We start from the raw sequence: 13,506 nt of genomic DNA on the forward strand, positions 1-13,506 counted from the left end.
GTCTATCTGTCTGTCTGTCTGTCTATGTCTGTCTGTTTCGTCTACTTCTATTTACATGTTTGTTATGGCATTTGTGTTTACATGATTTTTCTAATATGATCCACATTTTGTAAATATTTAAACCATTTTTTATGTTAATTAAATGTATTTTATTTGACTGAACTTTTTTGCAAATGTGTAGGCTGTAATTTATCATGATAGAAATCAGTAAAAACACCTGTGTATCTGCTTAAACAGTCACTCACACACACTGCCAGACATGCTGTGAGAGGACGTCATGATGGAGTGTGTTAGACACGTCTCTTTTAGGAACAGTGCTAAACTTCATGAACATGTCGTCACCTTTACACAGGGTTGTTTGTCTGTTCACACACACACACGAGGAGGATGATGATTATATCTCGCCTCTCATCAGGCTGCTTTGGCTCGAAACGCTTTCATTCTTTTCTTTCTATCTCTCGCATTCTCTACTTTCAATGTTATCTGAGGAAGGCAGGAAACAAACGTATAAAAGAGACAGATCTGCTCTTCCAGCTGCCGTCGACGGGATGCAAACACACTTTCCGTCATTCGTTTTTCAAAGTCCCTTTGATGGGTTTGAATAACCGAAAAAAGTGACGTCTCAGATTCTTTTCTCGGTTGAAACTCTCACATGTCTATTATCTTTTGTCTCTTTCCACCTTTTCATCCTTAACAGCCTCCCTCCATCTCTGTAAATGCCCTAAACCCATCCATCTGCTCCTCTGTCACTCTCTCTTTCTCCTCCTCCTCTCCAAGTCTTTTACACTCCTCCTCCACAGTTCTGACACACTCCATCCATCTCTGACAAACCGATCGGCGTGTCAACAGGTCAGCTCCGCCGAGACTAACCGAGCGCACGTTTGCACGAGTGTGTGTGTGTAGATGCTAATCAGCGGCGATGTTGCTAATGCAGTCTCAGCTGTCGTTTAGCTAACAGTTTAATGGCTTTTCTGAAAGAAGGACTGATGATACAGTGTGTTTGTGTGTTATCCATCCGTTAAACACCCACCCTGTCCACGAGCGCTACCGCACACCTGCTTTATCCATGACTACACGTCTATGTCGCTATCTGAGTTCTGCTCCGCCACCTCCAACCCAATCATCACCGAATATTGTCTCTTTTTCATTTCGTTTCATCCTGTCCAATACGAAAAAATGTCGAAAGAGAAGCGAGTTGTTTGCCTGCGGGAACAAAGGAAGACATCTCAAACGTGACGTGTGGACATTCTTGAGCTTATTGGAGCAAGAAAAACGGAAGAAAAGAACATAGTGGAGAGTTAAAAGATGAAAGAAAGAGAGGAAAAGGTCATGCAGCTCCGTACGAATGTCGTCATGGTCTTGGATTGAGATATTTATATATATGTATGTGAGAGCGTGAGTGTGTTGGTTTACTTGCCTATACCTTGAGCACACAGTCGTAAAAACGGACAAAAATGTCCTTCTCCAAAGATAATACAAATTTAAAAATGTTCCTAATTTAGCTAGGCTGTGTGTGTGTTTAGCTGAAAGTCGATGGTATGGCTATAAAAACAGTCTGAGGCCCAAGCTTTAGTTATGCTGATACTGCACACATTTAAACAGCTAACACACACTCTCACAAAACAACCGGATTGTGCTCATAGTTTTTATCAATGTAGAATATAGACATTCATATTGATGTTTGCTGACCTGTGTCATATTTACATGACGGTCTTTGAGCAAACAAGGCTAGTGTGTGTGTGTGTAAACAGTATGGTCAGAGTGACTCTGTAATGTGGGTTGAGTCTCTTAAAGCTTAAAAAGAGAGGAATCACACATATTTACCTATCTGTCTAACTGAGGACACAACATAAACCCCAATCATATCCTTAAAAAGATGTTTTGCCATTTTAAAGTAAGAAAAATGTAACTTTACTTACTTAATTTATGAATCATTTAGTAGGCCAAACATGAAACACACACAGACCTGTTGAACTCAGTAGATTTGATTCATAACATGATTTATGAGGCTTTATTATAAGGAGGATCACTTCAAATGTCCTCAGTTTTTGAGTTTTTGACATGTTTCGGTATTTTCAACAATTTGGCCCTCACAAGTAGTACAGAATCTATCTGTGTGAAGTGCACGCAGTGCTGCTCCTGTACTTGACCTCTGTCTATCACTCACTGCATGGCTCAATATTTGTCTCAGACATCATAAATATTAAATATGCAGAGAGCAAATATTTGAGTTAGGCCAATCCGCAAAGTACTGCTCAAAGACGGCATTCAGAGGAGGGGAGAGGCTCTTCCAACACACACACACACACACACACACACACACACACACACACACACACACACACACACACACACTCATCAAATTCATACACACTTATGCATAACCACACACACTAAGACACACAAACACACATGAACACACTAACATGCACATGCAACCAAAACCCATATACGAACACATAACTACACATTAATACATGTAAACACACTTGAAAACACATAAACACACATATACCCTGTTAATACACATACTTTTGCTCTCAGTCTCTCTCTATTTTTTTTTCATGTCTGTGTGTGACTAAGTGAAAGGTAATCCATCTGACCCTATGTAATTATGACCTTTGAACCTGAGAACATCCTAAATCAGAATTCAAAACACACACACACACACTGATCTCTGGAACCCGCCTGGAGCCACAGGCAGAGGTGAAAGCTCATTGCCGTGACATTGTGACGCCCGGGTGACCCTGGTGTCGTCGAGGGTGTGCCCTCTGGCAGCAGAACCATTAGAGGCCAGAAAAAAAGGACGGATAATACGATAAAAATGTGTCTGTGTGTGTTATTGTTGGAATAATATGTCTCCTATCCTCAGTATGAAAAGCAAATGTGTAAATAAACTCATCCAAACATTACCAAGGTGTTCCTTTGGCTTAATTGGTGGAGCATGGCACCAGAAATGCTAAGGTTATGGGTTCACTTTCAAGGGATTCCATTAACTGATAGAACATTAATGCACTCTAAGTTGCTTTAAATGAAAGATTCTTCCAAGTAATTGCAAATGTGTCAGAGATGTGGCCTAGTGGGTTAGTGCACACTGAGCCTTGGTGCTTATATAAGCAATATGGGTTTGAATCCAACTTTTAACATTAGCTGACACTGTTCCTTTTCATTTCTTGAAAAACAAAATGGATACACTTTATTTTAAGGTGTCCTTGTTACAGTGTAATTATACAGTTAAAGGGATAGTTATGAATTTCTTTCTTCTGCTGAACACAAATGAAGATATTTTAAAGAATATAGGTAACCAAACATTGACTTCCATAGTATTTTAAGTTACCCATATTCTTCAAAATATCTTCATTTGTGTTCAGCAGAAGAAAGAAACTCATACAGGTTTGGAACAACTTGAGAGTGAGTAAATGATGACATCATTTTTATTTTTGGGTGAACTATGTCTTTAAGTGCTGGGTAATAACATGTACGTACATACTATAGGGGTTAGGAGTAGGAATAGGGTTTGGTTTAGGGATAATTTGCATGCAATTCTGAATAATTTACTTGAGTGTAGATAATTAACTTATAGTATAGTTATCACTATAATAAGTACATGCAACATGTAATGAGGACACAGTAAAGGTTTACCCAAAACATTTATACTTTTTATGTTTTGGAAAAAACTCTATCACGTGCAGTTATTTGATCAAAATACAGTAATATTTTCTTATTTTGATATATTTTTAAATGTAATTTATTCCTGTGATGACAAAACAGAATTTTCAGCATCATTCCTCCAGTCTTCAGTGTCACATGATCCTTCAGAAATCATTCTAATATGATGATTTGATGCTCAAGAAATATTTCTTATCATTATCAATGTTGAAATCAGTTGTACTGCTGCTTAATATTTTTGTATATTTTTTGTATTTTGATATTTTAAATGATTCTTTGATTAATAGAAAAATGAAAAAGAACAGCATTTATTTGAAATAGAATTTTTTTGTACTTTTCCAGTGGGATATTTGAAAATCTTTAGCATCGCTGGCACCACGGGTATTTATCTGAGTGAATGGCCGTTACTGAAAAGAGTGGGATGGTACTGGCGGTGTATCTAAGTGAATGAGAGGATCTTTAAGATGGCACTGTGTGGAGAATCCGATTTTTATATGTTTTGGCAGTTGGCCTTTTAGAGTAAAGGGACAAAACTTAATCTCCTGTCCCCTCTCTTTCTCTCTCTCACACACACACAGATATACAGACGCATCCTTTACATCCTGACACCCTGGCTCAGACCGGCCCCGAGGGGGCTCCGTCTTGTGGGCACAAAGGTTGCGTCTGGAGGCGGGTAAAGTAAGCGAACCCCTGGTGAGCCGCACAAAGGTGGGAGGAGAGAAACAGAACAACACGCCCCAGCCTGCCCCTCTCCCTGCCTGAAGAACAGATACAAGTACAGTAAAGAGATACATTCAAAGGTTGACACGTCAAACGTAAGCCAGCGCTGGAAGAAAGAAAAAGAGATTCACACGCAAAAATAGATCACTCACACAAGCTAAACATTATCAATAAACAGAGACAAACATAAGCCAGACAGCAAGTTCCTTACAGTGTCCTAACAAGACATGATGCAAGTTTTGAGAGTTTTCTTTTTTCTTTTTTTTGTGTGGGAAATAAACTTTTTTTTGCATATAAATATATGAGAAATTAGCTGTTGAGGTTTTCATGTGAAGAAAAAAAAAAGTAGAACAATGCTGAAACTATTGTTTGAATGTTATGTCACCTAATTAATATTCATGAGTCAGGCTGATAAGGATTATAATATGCCCCGTCCACATTTCTGAACATTCTTACAACTCTGAAAATGAAATGCTACACAAAGGGACACAATCAGAGCCAATCAGAACATGTTTGATGTTCAATATGCAGCTAATTGAGTGAGATTTTTGAACCCATATGTTTTTGCTGTGGGCGGTTGACAGAAACCATTAAAATGTTTTGATGAAATTATGACTTAAAATGATTTAAAAAAAGATATTGTTATAGAATTATGCCTAGTTACCCCTTTAGTGAAGTTTTGAGAATTTCACGGTGGGTTGAACCAAAAATAACTACATTTTACATTATCTTTCCCTAAAAACAAGTTCTCATTAGGGGTATAGAAGCAATCTACAAAGTGGGAGGGACACAATTTAACAGATATAAGTTTAAACTGTTTTTTAGAAAGGAAAATTGGTTGGTAATCTTGTTCATCCAAACGAAGCTCAGTCAATATAACGATTTAGGATTATCTCTAAAAAATTCGGGTGACAAACGTAGAAAACTTGTCATTAAAAAGCTATACGGCTGCAATACTCCTGGTTCTCAGTATCTTCTTTTGCCCAATATTTCAGTTTCTGAAACTCATTTAACCTTTTGCAGCACAATAAAGCTTTTGAGATGCTCAGGCCAATCTTTTAAAGCAGGAAGGATCTGAGTGTTACGGTACGATCCAGAAGTGCTGCAGGTTCTGTGCTTTGAATCACACACACACACATTTCATTGGTCCTGGCACACTGTAACTGGACCAAAGCGACTGTGAGTCGGATCCAAAAGTGTGTGTGAGTGTGTGTTTGTGTAGGTGCCAGGGGAACTCTCGGTAACCCCTTAAGCCTGAATGCCGGCCAATAGAAACTCGGCGTCCTGAAAGAAGGCTGTCATTACAAGCCGTGGGGAGATGCTGAACTGGGATCATCCTGCCCAACCTGGAAGATAATACAGCGGATTTATAGGACTGGTCTCAGGTCAGTCATTATAGGGCAATCAGGCAGAGCAGTGCGGCTAATGTGAAGCTCCACTCCTCTGTGTGTAAACCACAGCACGCTGCCAGAACGCAGAAAATAGAATCTGGAATACAGAGCAACATTCTGCATTCTCCTGTAGAGCATTCCTCATGACCAGAGCATTCCATTCGCCCTCCACTGGCTCCAACATTCTACATGCTCAGATGCTGTAGGCAGGCACACGACACGTGAACACGCATGTTTAGAGGTGTATGACAATGCAAACTGCTGATGAGGCAAAAATCAGCACTTAAATCAGTCTGAAAGAAAGAAAGATTTTTACTGAATCAGTAAAAACTGATTACAGTTATGTATTACTCAAGAACAGTTACTAATTTACTTATTTAAAAATTTTGATTTTGTCAATATTTGAGAAAAGTTTACATGAATGAAAGTAAAAGTGACTATGGGCCCTATTAACAATCTAAACGCATGGTCTAAAGCGCAGGGTTCATGTGCACTTAGGATGTCCGAATCCACTTTTGCAAGTTTAACGACGGGAAAAATGGTCTAAAGGGTTGTCCGTATTCTCTTAATGAGTAATGGGTGTGTTTTGGGATTTAACGTGCGTTAAACCAATCAGTCTCATCTCCCATTCACTTTAAATGCCAGTTGCGCTCACGCCATGGCAGATTCACTATTTACATGACGGAATTTGATAGTGGAAAGACCGAACGCGTCTCCAGAGCGCAAACAGAACTACTCGTCCGCGAGGTAAAAGTGCGCAAGCAGACCATCTACGGGTAAACCATATATTTCTGTACACAATAATAATCTTTTACATTGTAATCCTTTTATTTTAAATATTTGGCATGTTTGTGTGCTGCTGTGCGTCCCTGTGTGTTTAATAAGCAGAGTGTGCGCGTTGTGGACCCGCCTATAGGCGTACATTACTAACACGCTCTTTAAATAACAAAAAAAAAATATTGCGCCATTGACTTTAGACCAGGTTTCAGTTGGTCAATGGCGCAATCTATTTCTGTTGCCTCAAAATAGCAACTATTTAAGCAACGTGGTGCAGGACATGAAAATGATAACTGCGTCAGGCTGAAACTAGCAAAAAACACTTGCATCGCGCTTGGCGCTGCATTGAGCCGGGTGTAAGATAGGGCCCTTTATCTTATTGGAAGGTGATTTTTTGGCAGCAATAGCAAAAAAGCTCAACACTTTGGAAGCTTGTTTCCATCACAGAATAAAAGAATAAAAAATGTAATTGCGACTTTTTATCTCACAATTCAGACTTTTTTTCTCAGAATTTCATGATATAAACTCGCAATTGCAATTTAATAAAGTCAGAATTGCGTGATATAAAGTCAGAATTGCGAGATATGAACTCGCAATTACAAGAAAAAAATTTATTGAGAGTTTAAATCTTGCAATTTTGACTTTATAACTCACAATTTTTACTTTATAACTCGCAATTCTGAGAAAAAAGTCAGAATTGCGATATGTATTCTTACTATTGTGAGACAAAAACTCACAATTATCTTTTAAAATGTTTTATCATGTGGCAGAAACAAGCTTCCATACAACAAAGTGACTACAATTGTCAGTAATGACCATATAAAAAAGGTTTACATACCTCAACAAAAACTAAAATTAAGTAAGATTTAAGTAAGGGTAAGTAAGATATTTTGTATGTTTATGAAAGTCTCTTTTGCTAACCAAAGCTTCATTTATTTAATCAAAAATACAGTAAAAACAGTAATATTGTGAAATATTATAACTTAAAATAAGAGTTTTCTTTTTTAATATATTTAACAAATTTTTTGTCCTGTGATGCAAAGTTGAATTTTGATTTTGAATATGATGATTTGGTGATCTTATACTGGTTAAATGTACTGTATAACCAAAACAACAAAGCAATAACAATTAATGGCAAAAATTAACATCAAAAACTGCAACAACAACAACAAAAAAGGTAAAAAGTGATGACAAAAATCTTTTTAAAATACTTTCTAAACCCAACCCTTACAGACACTTATAGGGCATTTCTGTACTTACTTGAACCATTTTATTGATTTTTTATTTTAGTAAGTCCATGTTTTACCATATTTCTGAGGACATTTTCAGAAATTTGGCCCCTCCACCCCCACACACATCTCAGTCCAGACAAAGGTTCTAATGTGCAGTCGGTCTCTGGCAGACTTTAAAAGCTGATAACAGAACAGAACCGCTCTTACATGCCAATCTGACCCACTATCCGTCCCTCCCTTGTTCTCCTCTCCTTCATTCAAGCCTTCCCTCCATCCCCACGGACCCCAACATCCCTGAGAGGAGATACAGCGCCTGTCTGGCGCCAAACGGTGTGTCCATGTGTGCGCGAGGGCCGAGGCCTTTCACGTCCTCACAAAAAAACGCTGAAAAAACAAACACCCACAGACAACAGTGTGAACACACACACACACTGATGCAGATGCTTAGAGACATGAGCATGTAGAGAGCAGCGCTGCTATCATACACATCACCACACACACACACACACACACACACACACGAACAGAGGCTGCAGTGTTGGGTGGTCTGTGGGGATTTGCAGAATTTGGCCTGGCTGGTCTCTGCTCGGGTCTCCTGGCGAGGTATCTGCTCCAAACGCTATCATCTATCATCAAAACACACATACACGCTAGCTGCAGAGCAAGGCATATTTGTCGTCAATAAATAGCTGAAGTTGCTGCAAAATGTTGAGTTATGTGCGACTCAATGTGATGAAAACAGAAATATTGTTCATTTGTCCGCTCGGCTCGTGATGTATTGCAGAGCAGCTGGTGGTGCGTTTGAAACGGCCATCGAAATTAGCATTTCATCTCATCTTAGCATCTCCACTGGCCACATTTGAGACGCTTCAATCAGGGTAAGTGGATACGGGAGCTTTAGAAACCCAACTCGACAAATTCACACACACATTACACTGGTTCAACCCTTTTCCCCTGAAACCTGTATTCCCTCAAGTGAACAAGAATTTCAACACACACACACACACACCGTTTCAGGCAATTAACTCTGGGATGTCAGTGATCCAGAAACACACACGTTTTCATTAAGGAGAAACAAACTCATTCAGAGATGTGGACACACATCAAGGTCACTTTAAAATGTCACAGGAACACAAAGACGCAATGGGAAATAAAGATCATAAGTAAGATCTCTGTTATATATCTGAAATGTTTCTCCAGCGAAATTAAATGGAGAGACTTTTCAGCTACTTAAGATTTTCTTCTGAGAAAAAGACTATCTAGCGTTTTAGAAGGCATCTCATCATCTCAAACTGAGAAAACTCAAACATTTCTCATCAAGATATCCATCTATAGCTCCTAGACAGAGATGATATTAAATGGATAGCAAATGAAGACTCTAGAGTTTTCTGCTACTCTAGAGTTTCAAAAATCTTAACAATGTCTCACTGTGCTCAAAAATATTACTTTACTATTAAATATTACTGAGTTGTGCTAATTTTAGAGCGCTAAATCGCACTGTATGTCGGCAAATTTTGTCTATTTTTATTTCTCCTGAAGACTGTTATAAAAATATATAAATGAAAATAGCTGAAAACTCCATTCAGTCCCATGAGCAACTTTTGCGCAATGAAGTTTTCATCCAGGGATTCCTGGTTTTCAGTTTTCCTTACTTCCTGTTTTCTTATCTCCCTCTTGTCATATTTCATTTATATTTACAAAGGTTTTTGTGTTGTTATCTCTCTTTTTCTCACCCTCTCACTCCTTTGCTTTGACTATGAATTACCCACTTTTCACTTGTTTTATTTTCACAGTTGTGTAAATGCGTGTGTGGTAACGCTGCTGTCAGGATGAGGCCGTCCCTGAAGTGTCCGTACAGATGATGATTTGTCTTCTCTCTCGCTCTCTCTCTTTCTCTAATGGTTTTTTCACTCGCTCCCTGCCTCCCCTCTCTCAGCAGGTCTTTCTTGCATAACCATTTATTTAAGAGATTTTTGGCTGTGCCTGGAGGCTCTAATTACAGGCATAGACAGGCCCTATAAAGCCTATTCTCAGTCTTTTATTGACTTTAGCAGCGCTGCCTTGGGCACTTCAATTAAGCATTTATATGAGAAAAATACGGCAATTAAATTAAACCCTGTGTAAAGATACACCGCATCATTTTCGACCCGGACAGGACGGGGCTAAACCAGAGAGAATATCACAAACAGCTGCTGCGAATGACACAGAGACATAATGGAGTGACAAAGTGAAAATGAAAAAGACGTGTGACGTGAAGTCTGACACATGGAAAACGAAGTTATAAATTATGTCTCATCACGTAGGTACAAGACATGACGTTAAACCACTGCTAAAATGACATGGTGAGATGTTAAACAGAAGGATGGATAGATAGATGATAGATAGATAGATAGATAGATAGATAGATAGATAGATAGATAGATAGATAGATAGATAGATAGATAGATAGATAGATAGATAGATAGATAGATAGATAGATAGATAGATAGATAGATAGATAGATAGATGTGAAAGAGAAATTGACACTGATGAGACACTGGCCCCTATGAGGGCAAATGCAAGGTCACAGGAGTCTGACCCACACACACACCCACCCACCCACACACACACACAAACAGGAAGATCCACTCTGCTTTGACCTCTCACTCTGCAAGCCGTAATTAAATGTTGTGAAATTCTAGTAGTTTCACACTCAGCAACATCCTCTAGAGTTTCAACACACACACACACACACACACACACACACACACTATCATCTTATGAATACCCAATAAAGAAAAGGGTGAAAAACACACTCGCAAAAGTGAAATTTAAGAGAGTAAAGTACCTGTCTTCTTTTTAGACCCTTTCTTCAAATTGTAAAAAACTGGCAATTACTAGTAAACTAAGTTCTCACTCCTTTATTTTTCAGCAGCTGTTCTAACATACTTTTATTTAGTGTTGGGAACTCATTTTTTTTTGAGTGACTCTTAATGAACCAGTTCTCGAATTAATTCGAATCATCATTCATGGGTGTGACTCAAATAATTTTTTTTAACTATTAAGTTAAATACTCTCGTTTTTCACTATATTTTTTGAAAAACAACCTTCTTAAAGAAATTATTCAATTGCAATTACTATTCAAATAATGTTCAATGTAAAATAATGAGCAAAGTAATTAAAATAGCGTTTATTCTTTTAAAAATGTAAAGTATACCATATGCCATGTTATGCCTGCACATGGCGTCTAAGATTGGTTACATATGATTGGCTGGTCCACTTGGATATACAGCCAATTGAATTAAAGCCAAGTGTCACCAAGACAGATATTGTTGATTGAACTCTGTGTTTCCTTTTTTTTTCCTCTCTCTCTCTTCACTTCTGGCACTTTCTGCTCCCCCTCATGAATCCGGGTTTAATTATTCCACACACAGTGATGTATTCCAGGTCCCTGTGCTCTAGTTTGTTGGACATGTGCACATATTTAAAATCTGCACTCTGATTGGCGGCACATCAAAGCTTCCCGGTAACAGGCCTGCTGCTCTGCAACAATAAAGATCATTCGCAGATTCCGCAAATTCTCATTGGCTCCCAGCAGGACCTCCAGGGCGTCCCAGAATGCAGGGGCAGTGTCCTTTGTGCGGTTCAACAGGTGAAAACACTTCATTAGAAAAAGATTAGAAAAGAAAAGTATAGAGGAAATGGACGCTCAGAAAAACGAGCCAAAATTAAAGTCCTGTTATTAGCAGCGTGCTTTGATTTATTGGTGTGTCAAAGTGTAATTGGGTGATAGAGGGATATTTTTCCAAATAATTACTACACTGAATAACATTATAGAGGAGAAAACCAATGAGAAACCCTTTATTTATAAGTTTATGCAATATATATGCAATATAAAGACTTACTTTAAAAAAACACACACACACACACACACACACACACACACACACACACACACAAAACAGGACTGTAAAATTAAGTGATACAAAACATTCAATGCTTTGAGGCCACACTTAATCCACAACAATGATTTTTGAAGAATGAAAACTTGGTTTAGCATTTATCAATAAAAAAATAAAATAAAATAAAATAAAATCGCTGTCCTCCAAAACATCTAATTAGGGACGATGTTTGCACCTTATAGGAGTTCTCTGATAAACTATCCTTATTATAACTCGCATATCTGCATAGACTAATTCTTTAGACTTGCAGTATTCCCTTAAATTATCTAACAATAATGTTTGCATTGATTAATAAGATTAATGATTAATGACACCCGGTCTGTCACGGCCATTTATAGTGGTATGATGTTGTGATGTAATTCATTAGAATGAAATCACTCATGTGGCTTGTAGTTTTAATAAATACTGTCACAGTCAGATATTTGAGCTGGTTAAGTAAGGATTATTTGTTCAGTTATCCATGTTTATGTCACAATTATGATTTTTTTTTAAATATAGTGCTTTGGAAACACTGTATTCGCAACAATGTGACACAAAAACAACCTGATTAGATCTAGAGAGAGAGAGAGAGAGAGAGAGAGAGAGAGAGAGAGAGAGAGAGAGAGAGGTGTAGGCTGATCTGTGATCAATCTAGGGTGAAGTGGCTGGAATGAGGGGAAGTGCGCCCTCCCACTCCAGGCCGTGTGTGTGTGTTTGGGGGGGGGGGGGGGGGGGGGGGGGTTGAACATGCTGCAGACAATTTTCAGCTTGGTTGGTTTTACTCAGTACAGCAGGGCTCAACAAAACAAACTGACAAAACAAAGGACACCAACTTAATGACCCATACCCTCCTGACAACTCACTCCAACACACACACACACACACACACACACACACACACACACACACACACACACACACACACACACACACACACACACACACACACACACACACACACACACACACACACAGGATTGGATTGTCAGATCTTGGAAGTATGGTAGCTTGATCCATCAGATCTATCTTTGATACTTCTGGGTACACAATTACAGAAAACTGTCATTAAAACAGTTAGTTATGTAACAAAAAGTGCTTCAAGGGATGTTCTCAATAAAAACTTAATAGGCAGACATATAGACAGACTGATCAAAACAGAGAGACAAAAATAAAAAGAAGTTAATGATAGAATGAATGATTGATAAAAAGATGATACATTAGACAGAACAATAAAGCAATAGATAGAACTTATTTAATAGAACAACACCAGGTAGATAGAACAACAAACCGTGAGATATAGAACGATAGATGGATGGATAGATACCACATAATACAGTAAATTATAATGTATATCATAGCTTATTAAAGGATATTGCTGCGTTCTGATGATAGACAGAACAAAATAATGCTAGACAGAATGATAGACAGACAGACAGACAGACAGACAGATAGATATAATTTTATTTTATATTTTTCTATTATAGAACAATAGACAGAAGAATAGAATGCAAGATAGAACGAGATAGAACAGCAGACAGACAGACAGACAGATAGATAGATAGATAGATAGATTATAGATAGACAGACAGAGATAGATAGATAGATGATAGATAGATAGATAGTCAGAGATAGATAGATAGTCAGAGATAGATAGATAGATAGATAGATAGATAGATAGATAGATAGATAGATAGATAGATGATAGATAGAAAGTCAGAGATAGATAGATAGACAGTAAGAAATAGATAGATAGATAGATAGATAGATAGATAGTCAGAGATAGATAGATAGATAGAT

The 13,506-nt window shown here is 38.0% G+C and overlaps 1 protein-coding gene and 1 long non-coding RNA gene across 19 annotated transcripts in view; one reads left to right on the plus strand and one right to left on the minus strand.

Annotated features, from left to right (window-relative positions):
- Window positions 1-4,578, plus strand: part of LOC307167187 — a 26,917-nt gene extending 22,339 nt beyond the window's left edge. Inside the window, exon 3 of the long non-coding RNA XR_013822745.1 lies at window positions 4,248-4,578. This is a non-coding gene — a long non-coding RNA (uncharacterized lncRNA). The remainder of the gene's footprint in view (window positions 1-4,247) is intronic.
- mecom (MDS1 and EVI1 complex locus) overlaps window positions 1-13,506 on the minus strand; it is a 171,821-nt gene that overhangs the window by 48,509 nt on the left and 109,806 nt on the right. The gene's annotated exons all lie outside the window — the stretch shown is intronic.

Source organism: Squalius cephalus (assembly GCF_949319135.1).
Source record: "Squalius cephalus genome assembly, chromosome: 11".
NCBI classification, from domain to species: domain Eukaryota; kingdom Metazoa; phylum Chordata; class Actinopteri; order Cypriniformes; family Leuciscidae; genus Squalius; species Squalius cephalus.